Raw genomic sequence first — 16,005 nt, 5'->3', positions numbered from 1 at the left:
CTGGTTCAGGCCTCCCCTTAGCTGTACCCCAAGATGTGTATCCATCACCATCCAGACCATCAACATCACTTTTTGTGGGCAACCATATATTTTTCATCTTTATGAACTTGAGTATCGATCCATCAGAGTCGTCATGAGTTCCCGGAATCATGACTCCATGTTCACCAATTTGAATGTCCTATAAAGTGCTACGTGTCCACCTCGAGGCATGGAAGAGAGTGCGCCAGTTTCCCGGAGAATGTCTTGATGTACAAGATTCAAGGGCAATAATATGCCTTGTTTGTTGTTTTACCGGTGAAACCAGTATACGACAATTGACAGAAGGATCTTTTATAAGTAATATTTATAAATCGATACCGTCTACCTTTAAAACAATAATATTAATTAAGAGAAATGCTTTAAGACTTTTTTTAGAATCCCAACATTAATAAAGTACAAATACCACAGATATAAATTCAGCTATGAATTGACTCACGACTTTTGACATGACAAATCATCTCAGGTAACCAGTCTGTAACAAACCCCAGCAGGTTATAAATGGGTGAAGGGTAGGATGTGAACACGTTGAAAAGGATATTGGCCAATGGGCACACACAGGATGAATCTAACAGGTCAGTTGCATTGCAAAACTCCTTGAATCACCACCTACCTTTCACCTATTTAAAACCTGCTTGGGTTTATGTTACAAACTGACTACCTGAGATAATTTGTCACCTAATTAGTCAATTTGTTCTTGAAACCTTGCATCACCAAAGTATGCAGATGAACCCAAGTCCACAGATCAAGCTGTGCGACGTTGAATTCGGGACTGCACGCTGTGAAGGACAATGCGTACTGGCAGCAGGTGAGGAGAGAGGCTGCAGTCTTAATACTAGAGTTGGGCATACAACCATACTTTTTTTGAAAGGAGTGTTTTTGATGGCCAAATTTCATGCTGATCACGAATCCGTTGAACTTTTTGACATAGGATGATGTCTTCGGTTGGTAAAATGCAAAAATTCAAAATGGCTGCCAAATTTACCCACTTTTCAGGTAAAATTTGATAATTATGGCTTATTGGGCATGTAATAATATTACCTAAGAACCAACCTAAGACATCATCCTATGTCAACAAATTTACCCACTTTTCAGGTAAAATTTGATAATTATGGCTTACTAGGGCATGTAATAATATTACTTAAGAACCAACCTAAGACATCATCCTCATTTCAACGGGACAACAGAGAAAAAGTCTATGTGTGCCCAACCCTATTAATACAAACAGGGAGGAAATACCTGCTTTGAAAGTCTCCGAGATGCAGCAGGGCAGCAGATTCGACGAGTAGACCAACCGGTAGATTTAGACTTCAGAGCGACCAGCGCACAGCCGGGTGAAGCTGGTTCTTTAATCAGGGAACAGAATCACTGAACCATTCAAGGTTCACACACAGAAGACTCGTGGTTCCACCTTTACTGAGTAAGCTGGTTATAAAATGAATTTTGCGGTACACAGCTCCATTCCTTCTCTCCGTTTACATGTTTCCCCTCTCCCGACTCCTGACGTAAACTGTCGGTAGTGTTACGGCTGTGGAAATTCGCAATACACCATAAAGGTTCCTTACATAAGCTATGTCAGTAAGTGAGTGTTCAGATAGGTCCCCACTGTTGTTCAAGGGAATTTCTTCGTGTTCACCGGGCTGCGATGCTTTGAGATAGCCGTTTTTCTTTATCTATCGTTATTTTCAACCACACAACTGCCACCCCCATCTTCGCCACTACGTCCGCTTCCGAACAGCAAACAAAGGTGCCAAGGAAGGAACTGCGAGGAGGCGCAGGTTTTCCCGCCTTTTTTCCCCACGCTTGGTGTGAAGGGAAGGGGGCAGGGCAGCTCGCTGCCGATTAGTGGATGCACGGCGTGTGGCGGTCGGGAGTGAGGAACGCCCCTTTTTGGGAACCTTCTCGAAGGGAGGTAGAGCTAGAAATGGGGCGGAGCCCGCTCTATAAAGGGCGGACACACGCGAGGCTCGGGTCTTCTGGTTCTTCTTGGCTGAACGCTTCGTCTTGGTCCATGAACTCTCGTTGCTTGAGCTCTCCGTCTCCCTCTCTCGGTCCGGCGCTCGTGGTCCGGAGAGCGGCCTGTTGGTGGAGACGCAGACGGGAGGCGCAGCAGTGCCGGCTGACTGGTGGACCTGCGGGTCTGGACGAGGGGTGCCGGAGAGGGTTCGCCGGCCGCGTGGGAGGCCGGAACCAGGCGCGACCACGCTGAAGGTCGTGGAGAGGGGGGACTCGATGGCCGCTGAAGGGAGGTCTTTTCCTTTTGTTTTGTAATGAATGTTGAGGTGCCGTCTATGAAGTAAACCTTCCTTAAGTGACTGTGCCTGTACATTGCTAATAATTATAGTCGGTTGTATTGATTTCTTGGCTTGTAAATTGCATCATTACTGCCTTGCTTGTGTTGTGTGTGTAATACGTGCCTTCTGAATAAATGTCCTTGTGTGCAATGTATCCCGTTCGTCGTGTCCCATTTCCCGTTTGAAAGGCCATCTTGCATCGTGGAAAGAGTAGTGGGTTTTGAACGCCTGGTAAAGAGAATCGGAACGGTCGAGGTCGGCGGTAACCGCTCGGTTATCACTGTAGAACGGAACGGACCGCTTAAGCGGTTCCTGTCCCAGGCCGACCTGCGGCGCGGTGCAGCCCCTCGGTAGGTTATCCGCGCGAGTACTTAGGTATATCGACATTCGGCGATTCACCCTCTTTCGCGCGGGTAGAATGCGGACTGGGCTGTGGTGAGGTTAAACCCCCACCTGTGACTGGTTCCTGGCAATAGTTCCAGGAGGGTCACGACTGAATTGTCCGTCCGGTGGGTGACGCGGCTGCTATTGGAGTTACGCGGCCGATCGCACGCCAGCGGGCGCGAATTCGTAACACTGGTGTCTGGGAGTGGGATTCGAATCCATCCCGCCTCCAACTAAATTTACGGAACCGGATCAGGAGTGAGTGAAGCGACCCTTCCTGTTCCCCAAATTACGAGCATTTAAATTATTCCGCGAAATAAGATGACTTTTCAAGGCGAACGGGTGCCGGGTGGATTAGATATGTGTTATAATGTAGAATCCATGGCCCGGGACGGTTCCTTTTGTAATTTTAATCCACGGGGGAGCTCAACCCCATATACTGAGCACAGACTTTGCCTGCAAACGGAGTCGCACAATGGCGGCGCGATCGCACCTCGGCGCAGCACGGAGCAGGCGGCTATTTTTAGCGCAACGAACGGCACGACACGAGGCGAGTGCTTTCAGTCACCGCTTCAAACCACGTGATCATGGCAGGCGAGGCAGGCGGACATGGGCGTGCTTCGGAAACAATTAGAGGAAGAATGGAAAACCAAGCTATAAAAGAAACAAAAGGAACACGATTTGGAATTAAAACAACTTAAGGAAGAATTATTGGAAAAGTCAAGACAGTTCGAAGAACGAGAAGGAGAAATGAGGAAAGTAGATTTGAGTACCTATGAATTGGAACAACTGAAGCGAGAGGTGAGGATAGGCCAGTTTGAAAGAAAATGCCTAGAAAAGACGATAAAAGAAGAAGAGGAATGGTGGGAAGAACTAAAGAAAAACAATAGGAAAAGGGACGAATTGAGGAGGAAAGCAGTGGAAAGTGGGGCGGAGATGAGCAAGAGAATGAGTGAAATGAGTGAGGAGGCATGCAAATTGGGAGAGGAACTATGGAAAAAATAAACTTCTGAGATACTGAAACACGAAAACAAAGAAATGGAATTACAAAACGAGCTGAGGATGTTGCGGGAAGAAAGAACGAAAAGTTAAGGAACCACACTGTACAGATCAAACAGTTAGAAGCCAAAGCAAGGTTGGAGTGTGCAGAGATGAGAAAGGAGGTAGAGAAAAAAAGCTTCTGAGTTACTGAAACACCAAAACAAAGAAACGGGATTACAAAACGAACTGAAGATGTTGAGGGAAGAGAGAACGACAACAGAGTATGAAACGTTAAGGAACCACACTGTACAGATCGAACAGCTGGAAGCGAAGGCCATATTAAAAAGAATGAGGAACAAGAAAGAGTAATGAAGGAAGAACGAATGAGACAGGAGAAGGAAATCAGCCAATTGAAGGAAATAACTTGATTGCAGAATGAGGAACAAGAAAGACAGTGGAATAAAAGACACAAAGAACAACAAATGAAGCGGAATGAAGAAATCAGACAATTGAGGGAGACAATGAGATTGGAGAGGGAAAAACGAGAGGAACAATGGGATAGAAAACAAAAAGAACATGAATTTGAGGTTAACCAATTGAAGGAAACTATGAGATTGGAGACTGAAAAGCATGAGGAACAGTGGGAGAGAAAACAAAAACTATACGAGTTTGAAATTAGCCAGCTCGAAGGGAGAGCAAAAATTGAGTCCACGGAGATTGAAAAACTCCGGAAAGAGAACGAACAGCTAATGGGGCTCAGAGAGGAAGAACGACTCAAATGGGAAGGAAAATGGAACCAGGAAGAAACAGAAATAAGGAACAAGGAGAGAAAATGTATAGAGACGAGGGAGATAGAAAAAAATTAGAGGAGAGACTGCACGATAAAGACGGGGTTAAGGACGAGCACACATATTGAGGTAGTGGAGGAGCATGAGGGTGAGCTGGTGGAATGTTTTGTGACCCAGTGCGAGCAGCTGGATAGCCTCCTTCGGGAACGGAAGGAGACGCTATTCTCCCTTGAAGCTGATCACGACCAGGTGGGTTCGGTCGTGTCAAGCGAGGTAGAGGGGGCGACTGCTGCACGCCGAGCTTGGGGGGTATGGAGGCCCCGGGAACCCTTGTGGTGGCACGAATCCCCAGTGTGCTTGCGAGTGTGGTCCCGGTGTGTGTGGTGTCGAAATGTGTGTTTATAAGTGTGGCAAAATGCGTGCTGCAACGCTCACATAGCATGGGTGCAAGGGCGTGTGTGAGAGCGACCGCGTTTGTGACAAAGGGTGTGTGAGTGTGTGAGTGTGTGAGTGTGTGAGTGTGTGAGTGTGTGAGTGTGTGAGTGTGTGAGTGTGTGAGTGTGTGAGTGTGTGAGTGTGTGAGTGTGTGAGTGTGTGAGTGTGTGAGTGTGTGAGTGTGTGAGTGAGTGAGTGAGTGAGTGAGTGAGTGAGTGAGTGAGTGAGTGAGTGAGTGAGTGAGTGAGTGAGTGAGTGAGTGAGTGAGTGAGTGAGTGAGTGAGTGAGTGAGAGAGTGAGAGAGTGAGAGAGTGAGAGAGTGAGAGAGTGAGAGAGTGAGAGAGTGAGAGAGTGAGAGAGTGAGAGAGTGAGAGAGTGAGAGAGTGAGAGAGTGAGAGAGTGAGAGAGTGAGAGAGTGAGAGAGTGAGAGAGTGAGAGAGTGAGAGAGTGAGAGAGTGAGAGAGTGAGAGAGTGAGAGAGTGAGAGAGAGAGAGAGAGAGAGAGTGAGAGAGAGAGAGAGAGAGAGAGTAAGAGAGAGAAAGAGAGAGAGAGTGAGAGAGTGAGAGAGTGAGAGAGAGAGAGAGAGAGAGAGAGAGAGAGAGAGAGAGAGAGAGGTATGCAAGGGAGATGTCGGCTGGCATGCAGGAACATGTAACCGCATTTCCCGGTGTGAATGCCATCTCGAGGTGTGTGAGCCTCGTGGCACGTGGGAGTTTGTGTGCAAGAGTGCGACGGAGACGGGGCCTGACGGTGGACAAAGGCCGGGTAGCGGCCGTAGAGGCATTGGGAACCGTGCTGGGTTTGCACGGCAGCGCGCACGAGGTTCGTGCCGTGCAGCGCACGAGGCCGCCACGTGCGCGCTTGCGGGAGTGAAACCCGGTCCGGAAACGCCTGTGGTGGATGTTGCCGATCCCGCGACAGACAAAAGCTCGGCTGGGAAATGGATTCGGACCGGATGGGTTCTCCACGCGAGCGTGTGTGTGAAGCTCCGGCGGGCAGAGCACATGTGTTCGTGTGGGGGAACCCCTCGAAACGCAAGGCTTGTTTTTTTATGCGCAGGGTGACGTCATGGCTGCACGTGTGGTTGGAATCCGGCAGGAGGGTGAATCCCTGCCGGATGGTACCTTCCTCGAGGGACGAGGTGCGCGAAGCGTGAACAGCTGCCATGACGTCACGGGGAAAGAGCGCAGGTTGCGAGTTGCTGCGCTGGTGCACGTGCATAAATAAAAAAGCAAGCCTCGCTTTGGGTGAACAGGATTCCCAGGCAAGGGGTGGAAGACCCCCTTGCCTGGGCACAGGATACCACAAGTTAGGGGGAAGGGTTGGTGTTAGTGAGACCAGCTTCATGGGGCAGGGGTAAGTCCGCATGGGGCCCATGGAATGGATTAGGTGGAGGGATTGTAGTCAGATTAAGGAGGGGAAATGATTTTTGAGGATTTGGAGACAGAGACAGACAGTGAGTGTGTAGAGGGGACGTAGCTTAGCTACGTAGTGTTAAATGGAACGTGCTGTATTGTAAGGGACGACGAGAGAGCACGAGTAAGTTAGGGGATTCGCAAGCAGGATGGCAGTGATCAGCGATGTGTGAGAAGAGAGTGGAAAAGGTACTTGATGAGTGAGTGAGGCCAGCAGGTCTGTATGTATGGAGTCAATGGGGAATGCATGGTGCAATGAGTGATTGGGGGGAGGAGTGACTCCCGCCCAAGGGACCCCAGGGTCAGTGTAATGTGAGTTAGCGGGTTAGCCAAATTGACAAAATGGAGGTCGTTTTGCTGTTGGTGGGAATGTCGGCTCGATACCCGCTTGGAGGGGTGCAGGAGCCCTGTTGACGGGTTGGGAGCGTGGCTGCGAACGGCGAGTATCGCTGAGTGGGTACCCCGGGCACCGGGCTAGTCGCCAAGGGCCCATGGGGGGCCGGGATAGCGTAATGGGCACGGGTGACCCGCTGATGCGGGGCCCGGGGCGCCATAGGCCGCGTGGGCAGTGTACTGGGCACGGGCGATCCTCGGAAAGGGGCCCGGGGCGCCAGCCTGCCACGTGAGCATTGAGGGGGAGTTGCCAGGGATGGCACTCCCCAGTTTAGGGAGCTGGTAGGCTTGGAGGCAGTGTAGTGCCCGGGGGTGCCATCGTTGGGGAATCGGCAGAGGGTAGCTCCTGCCAAGGGAGCCACGCGTCCCAGCCATGGAACCGTGCAAGGGCATGAGAGAAAATTGGAGGGCATGGCCCAAAATTGAAAGGACACCAACACAGGTGACGAGAACCTTGGTTGTTAGAACCTATAGTTTAAGCGAGAGGCGCTTATTGAAAGCCCCGGGGTAGTTTAAGGAATAAATGTTGGGGTAGAATAGGAAGTGTACACCTCCGCACCATCCATCCCTTCGCTCTCGTTTTGGGCCACTGGACCTACCTGAGGTTGAGATCGCTGAAAATCTGAGGAGGCCGTTCTGAGGCTTGAATTGGGCCTCGACACAGGACGCTAGCTCTCCCTTATTCCCCTCCAGGAAGGGAACGTAGGGGTTGGGAGTAGGCTCGGTGACGTGATAGGTTAGCCGGACAAAGACGATAAAGGGGGTTTGGGGATGAGTTATAGTGGAGGGGAAGTAAAAATAAAAACAAAAAAATAAGTTGGGGCTAAATTGATATTTTGCAAATTAAGGGGGTGGGTATGGACAGAGACAGGCAAAGGCGATAGGTTGGGAGGGAGACAGTAGGGTAGATCCGAGCCCGCCTTCCGAGTGGCCAGCAACACCGCACTCCCTCCACCAACCTCCATTTCAAGGCCTGTGCCAGCCACTTCATCTGCTTGCTGGTTACTGCAAGGCCTGTGCCGGTCGGATCGTCTGTTGGCTGTTTGCTTCGAGGCCTGTGCCGGCAATTTATTTAAGTCGTCTGCATGAGTGGGTTTGTTTAGTTAGTTACTCAGTCCGTAGGTTATTTATTTTGGGGACACGAATACACTGAATGTCGCACTCAGGGATCCAAAGGTAAATTGTACGAGGTCACAGCTTACACATGATGGCACACGAAAATTTGACGACTCGGGACGAGTCTGTAAAAAATGGAGGGGGTAGTGTTACGGCTGTGGAAATTCGCAATTCATCATAAAGGTTCCTTAGATTAGCTATGCCGGTAAGTGAGTGTTCAGATCGGTCCCCACCGTTGTTTAAGGGAATTTCTTCGTGTTCACTGGGCTGCGACCCTTTGAGATAGCCATTTTTCTTTATCTATTGTCATTTTGAACCACACAACAACCACCCCCATCTTCGCCACTACGTCCGCTTCCGAACGGCAAACAAAGGCGCCAAGGAAGGAACTGCGAGGACGCGTGGGTTTTCCCGCCTTTTTTCCCCGCGCTTGGTGTGAAGGGAAGGGAGCAGGGCAGCTCGCTGCCGATTGGTGGATGCACGACGTGAGGCGGTCGGGAGTGAGGAACGCCCCTTTTTGGGAACCTTCTCGAAGGGAGGTGGAGCCAGAAACGGGCCGGAGCAAAGGGCGGAACCCCGCTCTATAAAGGCTGGACACACGCGAGGCTCGGGTCTTCTGGTTCTTCTTGGTTGAACGCTTCATCTTGGTCCATGAGCTCTCGTTGTTTGAGCTCTCAGTCTCCCTCTCTCGGTCCGGCGCTCGTGGTCCGGAGAGCAGCCTGTTGGTGGAGACGCGGACGGGAGGCGCAACAGTGCCGGCTGACAGGTGGACCTGCGGGTCCGGACGAGGGGTGCCGGAGAGGGTTCGCCGGCCGCGTGGGAGGCCGTAACCAGGCGCGATCACGCTGATGGTCGTGGAGGGGGGACTCGACAGCCGCTGAAGGGAGGTCTTTTCCTTTTGTTTTGGAATGAATGTTGAGGCGCCGTCTATGAAGTAAACCTGCATAAGTGACTGTGCCTGTACATTGCTAATAATTATAGTCGGTTGTATTGATTTCTTGTCTTGTAAATTGCATCATTACTGCCTTGTTTGTGTTGTGTGTGTAATACGTGCCTACTGAATAAATGTCCTTGTGTGCAATGTATCCCGTTCGTCGTGTCCTATTTCCCGTTTGAAAGGCCATCTTGCATCGTGGAATGAGTAGTGCGTTTTGAACGCCCGGTAAAGAGAATCGGAACCGTCGAGGTCGGCGGTAACACCGCTCGGTTATCACTGTAGAACGGAACGGCCGCTTAAGCAGTTCGTGTCCCAGGCCGACCTGCGGCGCGGTGCAGCCCCCCGGTAGGTTATCCGCGCGAGTACTTAGGTATATCGACATTCGGCGATTCACCCTATCACGCGTGGGTACAATGTGGTGAGGTTAAACCCCACCTGTGACTGGTTTCTGGCGATAATTCCAGGAGGGTCACGACTGAATTGTCCGTCCGGTGGGCGACACGGCTGCTATTGGAGTTACGCGGCCGATCGTACGCCGGCGGGCACGAATTCATAACAGTATTTTATATCTTCCTCAAACTGTCAGCAAGCCTTTTGTGTGCTTTGAACCAGAATGGTTCATTGCTGGCAAGGTCATAGGCAGCTGTCTGGTTCTTATCTCCTGCTGTTTATCTTTTCAAAGTTTTTCCAGAGCCATGGCACAGTTCATTATGACAAGACAGGATTTTAAACAAGCCAATTTGAACATAATTATTTCACTCAGTACAGGTCATTTTCACCCACATTACAATTAACTTTTACCAACAGCACAATTATATATGTTATACTGTTCTGTAACAAAAGTACCACAAGCAAATGGATACGAGTTTTTCATTGCCATATGCTGTCCAACAAAAGTGGAAGCTCCGAGTTAAAATAAGAATAACTTTCAACACGCTGAAAGTGTTCTGAGAAAGTTCAAAAGAGGAATTAATTTGGGCGTGGTGAGGGTCATTGAGCAAAAAAGAAGCAGACAATGCAATATGACGTGAATGCGGCGATGGATATGCCTGCACTAATGTGAGATGTTAACCCGCCACGTCTGATCTCAATTAAAGATCACATTAGAGCAGCGTTTCTCAACCTTTTTCCCCTTGTGGAACCCTTGAAATAGTTTTCATGTCTCGGGGAACCCCTGCATAAAAAAATATTATATACCATTATTAATATCTAGCTCATATATTTTTATCGTAGTTCACGTGGTAAATATAATATTTTTTTTCGGATAGCTGGTTTAAGGAAAAAATGACCCCCTTTTTGTCAAATTTATTGGCAATGAAAAAAAAACCATACTGCTTGTTTATGAGACGTCACACCGAGGTTTTAATTCACAAAAAAAAAACTTTTTTAAATCAAAAAAAAAAAAACACACCTCATGTAACTTGATCAACAAAACTTAAACAAATAAAGCTGAAGCAATAAAGGTAAACAGAAGAACTAACCTCGAGAGAGAGAGACCGCGCGAGGAAGCACAGAGAAGATAGATGGACACCGTGCATGCGTCCCGTACTTGAGTCAGTCACTCGATGATACACGAATCCGCCGCGTACAGGACGTCCACGAACCAGTGAGGGCGGTTTCACACTGGCGCCATATAAACATCGTTAAATACATTAACTATGGTTGTTATAATGTAAATAATATAAGAGGTTGAAGCCTCTATTATAATAACCAAGGAGTGTCCAACAATATGCCGTACGTGTATAGTAAAATTACGAATATTAAATCAAACAAAAACTACTCAAAAATATATTAGCCTATTTATTACTGTTTCTCGCGGAACCCCTTGCGACCTCTTGCAGAACCCAAGGGTTCCGCGGAACCCCGGTTGAGAAACACTGCATGAGAGAGAGAAAAAGAGAGACAAGTAGAGACAACACCAGATGCTTCCAACTCAAGTTATGTTCTGCAAATTTATTTTCAAACGGCACAAGACCTTTGACCCATTGAACCTAAAATCAAATCAGTTCATACTTCTGGCAAATTTGGTTGAAGTCCATTCAATGATTCACAGGTCATCAGGGTTTAAAAATAATAATAATAAAAAAATAGAAATCCGATAACGGAGGGATGGACGGTCAACCTGAAAACATAATGCCTCTGGTCTTTGGCTGCGGAGGCATAAAAACTACATTATTTGCATATGAAATAAATTGTCGCTTATAGGTCTTGAGTGAGGCTGACAGGATGGCCTCGAAGTAGGTACACTTGCCTCTGAGCCATCTAGCCTGGGTTTGAATATCGACCCAGTTATAAACTGTCAAACCAGTGTTTCACAGACACGATGATTCATCAATGTGTGCCATCCCTCAGATGGACGTTAAATGGGAATCCTGTCTGTTGGCAGAAGTTGGTGGACGTTAAAGATCCCACGGTATGCTTTGCTCTGCGTAGGCGAGCTATCATTGGCACCATGGTCACATTCCAAATTCCTTCCCCATCCACTGCTGGGAAGGCAATGGGAAACCACCCAGCATGACCCTTGCTCAGTTAGCTGCTTCGGTGGCACCGACGCTCTGCGAAGATGACGGTACATCAGGGAGAGAGAGAGAGATATAGGACTTGGGTAACACCACTAATAGGCAGCATTTCTGTGCCCATCGTAGACAGTGGTTGATGTTCTTCTCCTCAAACCACTGCAGTGTTTCACAAGATGGTTCATTTGGAACTTGGTACTTAGTAGGGCATTCAAGTATTCCAATGCAGCTATGATGGGATTAGTAGCGATACAACTGCAAACTATGCTCATTGTCCATCCACCCCTTTAATTTCAATAAATACGCCAGGTGAATTGTGAAATGCAAGTCAAACGTCGCAACAATGCAAGGCTGTCGAACAAAATCCGATTCCTCATCCAAAGTACGATTTGCCATGACAAATTCACCTACCGTGTGATGCCAGGTTTGGGGCTGCAGGTGCACACTGGTTTCTGCATCAAGCTGTTCACAATACTGCTCTTACCAACATTTGGAAACCCTGAGTTTGAAAATACAGTGGTGGAAGAAAAAAAAACACAGAGAGCAAAGTTTACAGTGGGAATGGGAAGAAAAGACCAAAATCAATCAAACTTATCTCAGACATCAGGGTTGGATTGGTTCTCCAAATATCATATTCAGTTTGAAAGATCGTCATCATGTGTCCAAGTGTGATCTTACACATCACCTACAAGTCTTTAAAATTACCAAAGAATGCTACGCGAATGTCTCCTCTCGACTGCCCAGCCACAAACCCAGACAAGATCTTGTGCAACGTCCCAGCTCCGAGTGGTGGGCTCATGGGCACCTCCGTACACACAATATTTCTTCGTTTCTGAAGAAGGAAAATATGGAGCTCATGTCACCCATTTCAAATCAGACTTCTTTTAATTTTACACATGAACAAAAGTCCATTTTTAGTGTAAAAAGCATAGTCAGAATGACAGCATTAGAAATGGTAAGAGAGTGGGGGTTGGGGATGGGAGGTGTCACAAAAGCTATATTTGCATCTTAACTAATTATCTGACAGACAAAAAAGAACTCGTATAATTGGTCAACAAAACACTCCCGCGTGGGTGTCTGGCTCTTTCGGAACACTTGCTGCATACACGGCGGGGACCAAGGGAGTGAAGTTCATGAGAACAAAAAATGGGCTTCAGTGTTGGTTGCAACTCCACGCAGCCCTGCTGTGTACATTTGAAAGTCACGATACACCCTCACCAGGAGTTGGGGGTGGGGGAGTTGGGGGGTGGAAGGTTTGTAGGCATGTGTCACGGTTTAACAACGTCCGCTCCGGGTCTGGGAGGCTGGCAGTTCAAACCATGGCCTAGTCATACCAAAGACTTTTAAAATGGTAAGTGCCAACTCCTTGCTTGATGTTGAGAATTTAAAAGGATAAAAGCACGTACAATCGCCATAGGTTGGGTTCCATGGGGAGGAGGAAAGCCCTCTTTCGGAAATGCCTCACTGAGTGCGGTGAGATTGTTGCGATATCGCTGCTACGCAGACTACCCCGGGAAGTGACAGAACGTTCTCCAAGCTCAATGGCTGTGTTTGTCTTGTCTAACATTCTTGTGTTGTATCACGTGTATTTGTTGTTATGTCCATGTGTATGAGATGTGGGTATGTGGCAGCTCCACGACAAGCCTCAAACCCGGTTAAAATAAAATCTAAGTCTGTACATTCATCTTTCATATGCAGCACAAGGATGGAGGCATGGCTGTTCCGCCCACTGATGCAGTGCCCCCTTTAGTTTATAGAAGATTTGGAATTTGTTCAGGGTGCCGGAAATAGCTCACCCACTCTTCATGAAGGACACCATGGGATCATTAATGTCCGGCAACTAATGCTGGCAGATGGAGGACACAGTTTAACATCCATCCAAGGGATGGCACATACGTTGATGAATCACCGTGCCCATGAAACCCCAGGATGACATCTGCAGCTGGGTCAGGATTCAAAACCAGGCTGGACAGCTTAGAAGCGAGTGTGCACACATCTAGATTCAAGGCCATCGCACCAGAGTCTGAACATAAACGTTGGGAAATCAAATTGATTTGCAAGTATTTGCGATCGTACTTCCACCCCGATGGAATACAAATTGCAGTGTGGTGTCGGCTTGTCTAACAAGATGGCAAATAGGCAGGAAACATATCCATAAACTTAACCTATCAATTGATGGGGGGCGGGGGGTGGGGGGACCTTTTAAGCAATGACAATTGTTTTCACAAATTTGATTGGGGAGACACCAAAATATTAGTTGTGTTGGACACAAATGATCTCACCCCAATCTTTAGATGGGTTGTGCTGCTCTTGTAGGCGAGGACAGGGAGCTCGTTCCCGAGGACATTCAACCACTGCTGCACAGAAGCGTTGGGTGCAAGATCTGAATGCCATAAAAGTTGGGACAAAATGGTTCTGATAAATAGACATATATTTTTCAAAAAAACCCAAAAGTTTTGTCAAAGAAAAAAGAAATTGAGAAAGCCAGTGGTTTCAATCACACGACTTCCTTCTTTAAGGGTCACGCAGGATATGTGTGCTCAGAAAATAAAAAAAAACTTCCGTGTTTGAAGAGCGACAAGCATGCACCACCCTTTTACTTCTGTCACCGAAGGTGGATGGAGGGTATGTTTTCACCATTGTTTGTTTGTGTGCAGGATATCTCAAAAAGTTGTGGACGGATTCCAACAAAATTTGGTGGACAGGTTGGGTGTGTGATAAGGACGAAGATCAGAATCAGGATACTGGAATTTTTTTTAAATGTGATTCTTCACCATTAAGAGATAGGGTCACAAAAAGCGATATCTCAAAAAGTTATGGACAAGTTATGACAAAATTAGGTGGATCAGTTGGGGAGGTGACAAGAACAGCCGATTCGATTCTGGTTCAGATCCAGATCCGGTTTATCAGAGGGATGCAAAATGTAACCTGTTCAGCCTGGTGGAGGTATGCCCCCTACCGAGTGCTGTTCTTGTTAGTTTTTGTTTTAATAGGGTCTCACACACGAAGAGCGGCTGCAACATAAATCAAACATGTGGACATATATATGCGACAACACTGGACTTAACTTCAGACAAACAGTGACCGACACACCACATTTTCTCTCCTCGGTAGTGCAAGTGTGAAATTTCAAGGATGTGCAGTGTGTGCCAGGAAAGGGGTGGTGTGGCGTAAGCATGTGAGGAGGCGCATGATTGCGGGTGCGAGTGGGGTTGCGAGCGCAAGCAGAGGTGCACACGCGAGCATGCAATTACTTATGAAACTCGGCGATGTGTTCGATGTCACGACATTGACCGATATTCCTCCACCCACATTATTACATCATTATACGTAATTGTACCAAGCTTGATTTAACTCCCTTCAGCTGTTCTCAAGGATCACATTTTTACCTAACATGACCTCTGACCTTTGACCTCTTGACAACAGAATCTCACCAGTTCATCTTTACATCATTATACACACTTGTATCACGTTTGGTAAAAATCCAATCAATGGTTCACAAGTTAAGGCCCGGTCACACCTTGACGTTTTAGCCAGCGATGGCAACGTATTAAAATGTATGTAAAACGCTGGCTTACGTTGAACTTTTGATGTTTTTTTTTAAAGATTCGGACGTATTCATAGCGACTTGGTCTTATGTATAACGCATTGGTAACTGCACAGAACGTTTCGTTGTGTTATAGATAACTTATACCAACGAATGCTGAACCTGTTGTCGGCCTACACAACCGATGCCCAACGATAGTCTAACTCAGGCATAGCGCGTTGCACGCATCGCCGACGATGTCGTGACATAGCCTATTAAAAGGCTGACGCACAACGATTCAAATCATAACTGCCGTAGAAATGGAAGGGTCAAAATCGTGGTCACACCTTGGCGATCTTGCCAGCGTATGCTGACGTAACAAAAAGTGTGTCTAAAACGTTGGGGCACGTCGAATACGGTATGGGTAAGTTTGGTATGCGCGAGTAGAACGCTAAATACGCTATCATAAGTCGTCGTAAGTAGAGTACGTCAAGAAATTTTAAACATGTTCAAAATTTTACGACGTACTCGGCGTATGACACACGTTCCGCATGCGATGGGGATAAGTTGTACACACGATATGCGGACGCTTACACACGTCCACAAAGGCTACTTATAAGCTACTCATAAGTCGAAACACGTCGCGGTAATGTCTTTTTTACGCGAAACTTATTTCTAACTTATGTTTGACGTGCTTTGAACCAATTCTTTACGTAGTCCCAACACACATCGACGTATGTAGACGTATTCCAATGACGTCTTCCGGTCGACAAAATAAATAAATTAACGTGTTTCTCGCTTACAACTGCCATATAAAGACGTGTTCCCAGCGGTTTTGGGAATTGGTATATAAAAATGGTGTTCTTAAAAGGGGAACCCAACAGTGTTTTCGAGTCCTTTTTGAGTCGATGTCCATGTCAGCAGTAACAGTATCAGTATCAGTATCAGTATTAGTATCAGTATTAGTAGTAGTTTGTTCATGTTGGCAGTAGTAGGTGGGTGTGAGGGGGAGGGTGTGGGTTATGATGGATCGTCCTTGCGTCCGCGTGTCCGCGGGTAGGTTCATAGGCTGCCACTCAACGATTTAAATGGCTGCATCTCCACTATTGAAAGTAGACGCTTGCGCTCAACAATTGGATTTTTTTTACACTCAACGACTTTTAAAAGGTACCACTCAGCTAGTT

At 47.4% G+C, this 16,005-nt stretch overlaps 1 pseudogene across 1 annotated transcript in view; it reads right to left on the bottom strand.

The window, feature by feature from the left end:
* LOC147018575 (guanine nucleotide-binding protein-like 3) overlaps nucleotides 1-16,005 on the bottom strand; it is a 47,082-nt pseudogene that overhangs the window by 24,006 nt on the left and 7,071 nt on the right. The window contains exons 6-8 of the transcript XR_015062837.1: nucleotides 13,578-13,678; nucleotides 12,001-12,127; nucleotides 11,707-11,794 (exon numbers count right to left, since the gene is read on the bottom strand). The product of XR_015062837.1 is annotated as a guanine nucleotide-binding protein-like 3 (transcript). The remainder of the gene's footprint in view (nucleotides 1-11,706; nucleotides 11,795-12,000; nucleotides 12,128-13,577; nucleotides 13,679-16,005) is intronic.

The sequence above is a fragment of the Eptatretus burgeri genome, chromosome 10, assembly GCF_056783735.1.
Source record: "Eptatretus burgeri isolate ZD-2024b chromosome 10, Ebu_testis_v1, whole genome shotgun sequence".
NCBI lineage: Eukaryota > Metazoa > Chordata > Myxini > Myxiniformes > Myxinidae > Eptatretus > Eptatretus burgeri.
Note: the sequence above shows the minus strand (reverse complement) of the source record. Positions and strands in the feature narration are given on the sequence as shown.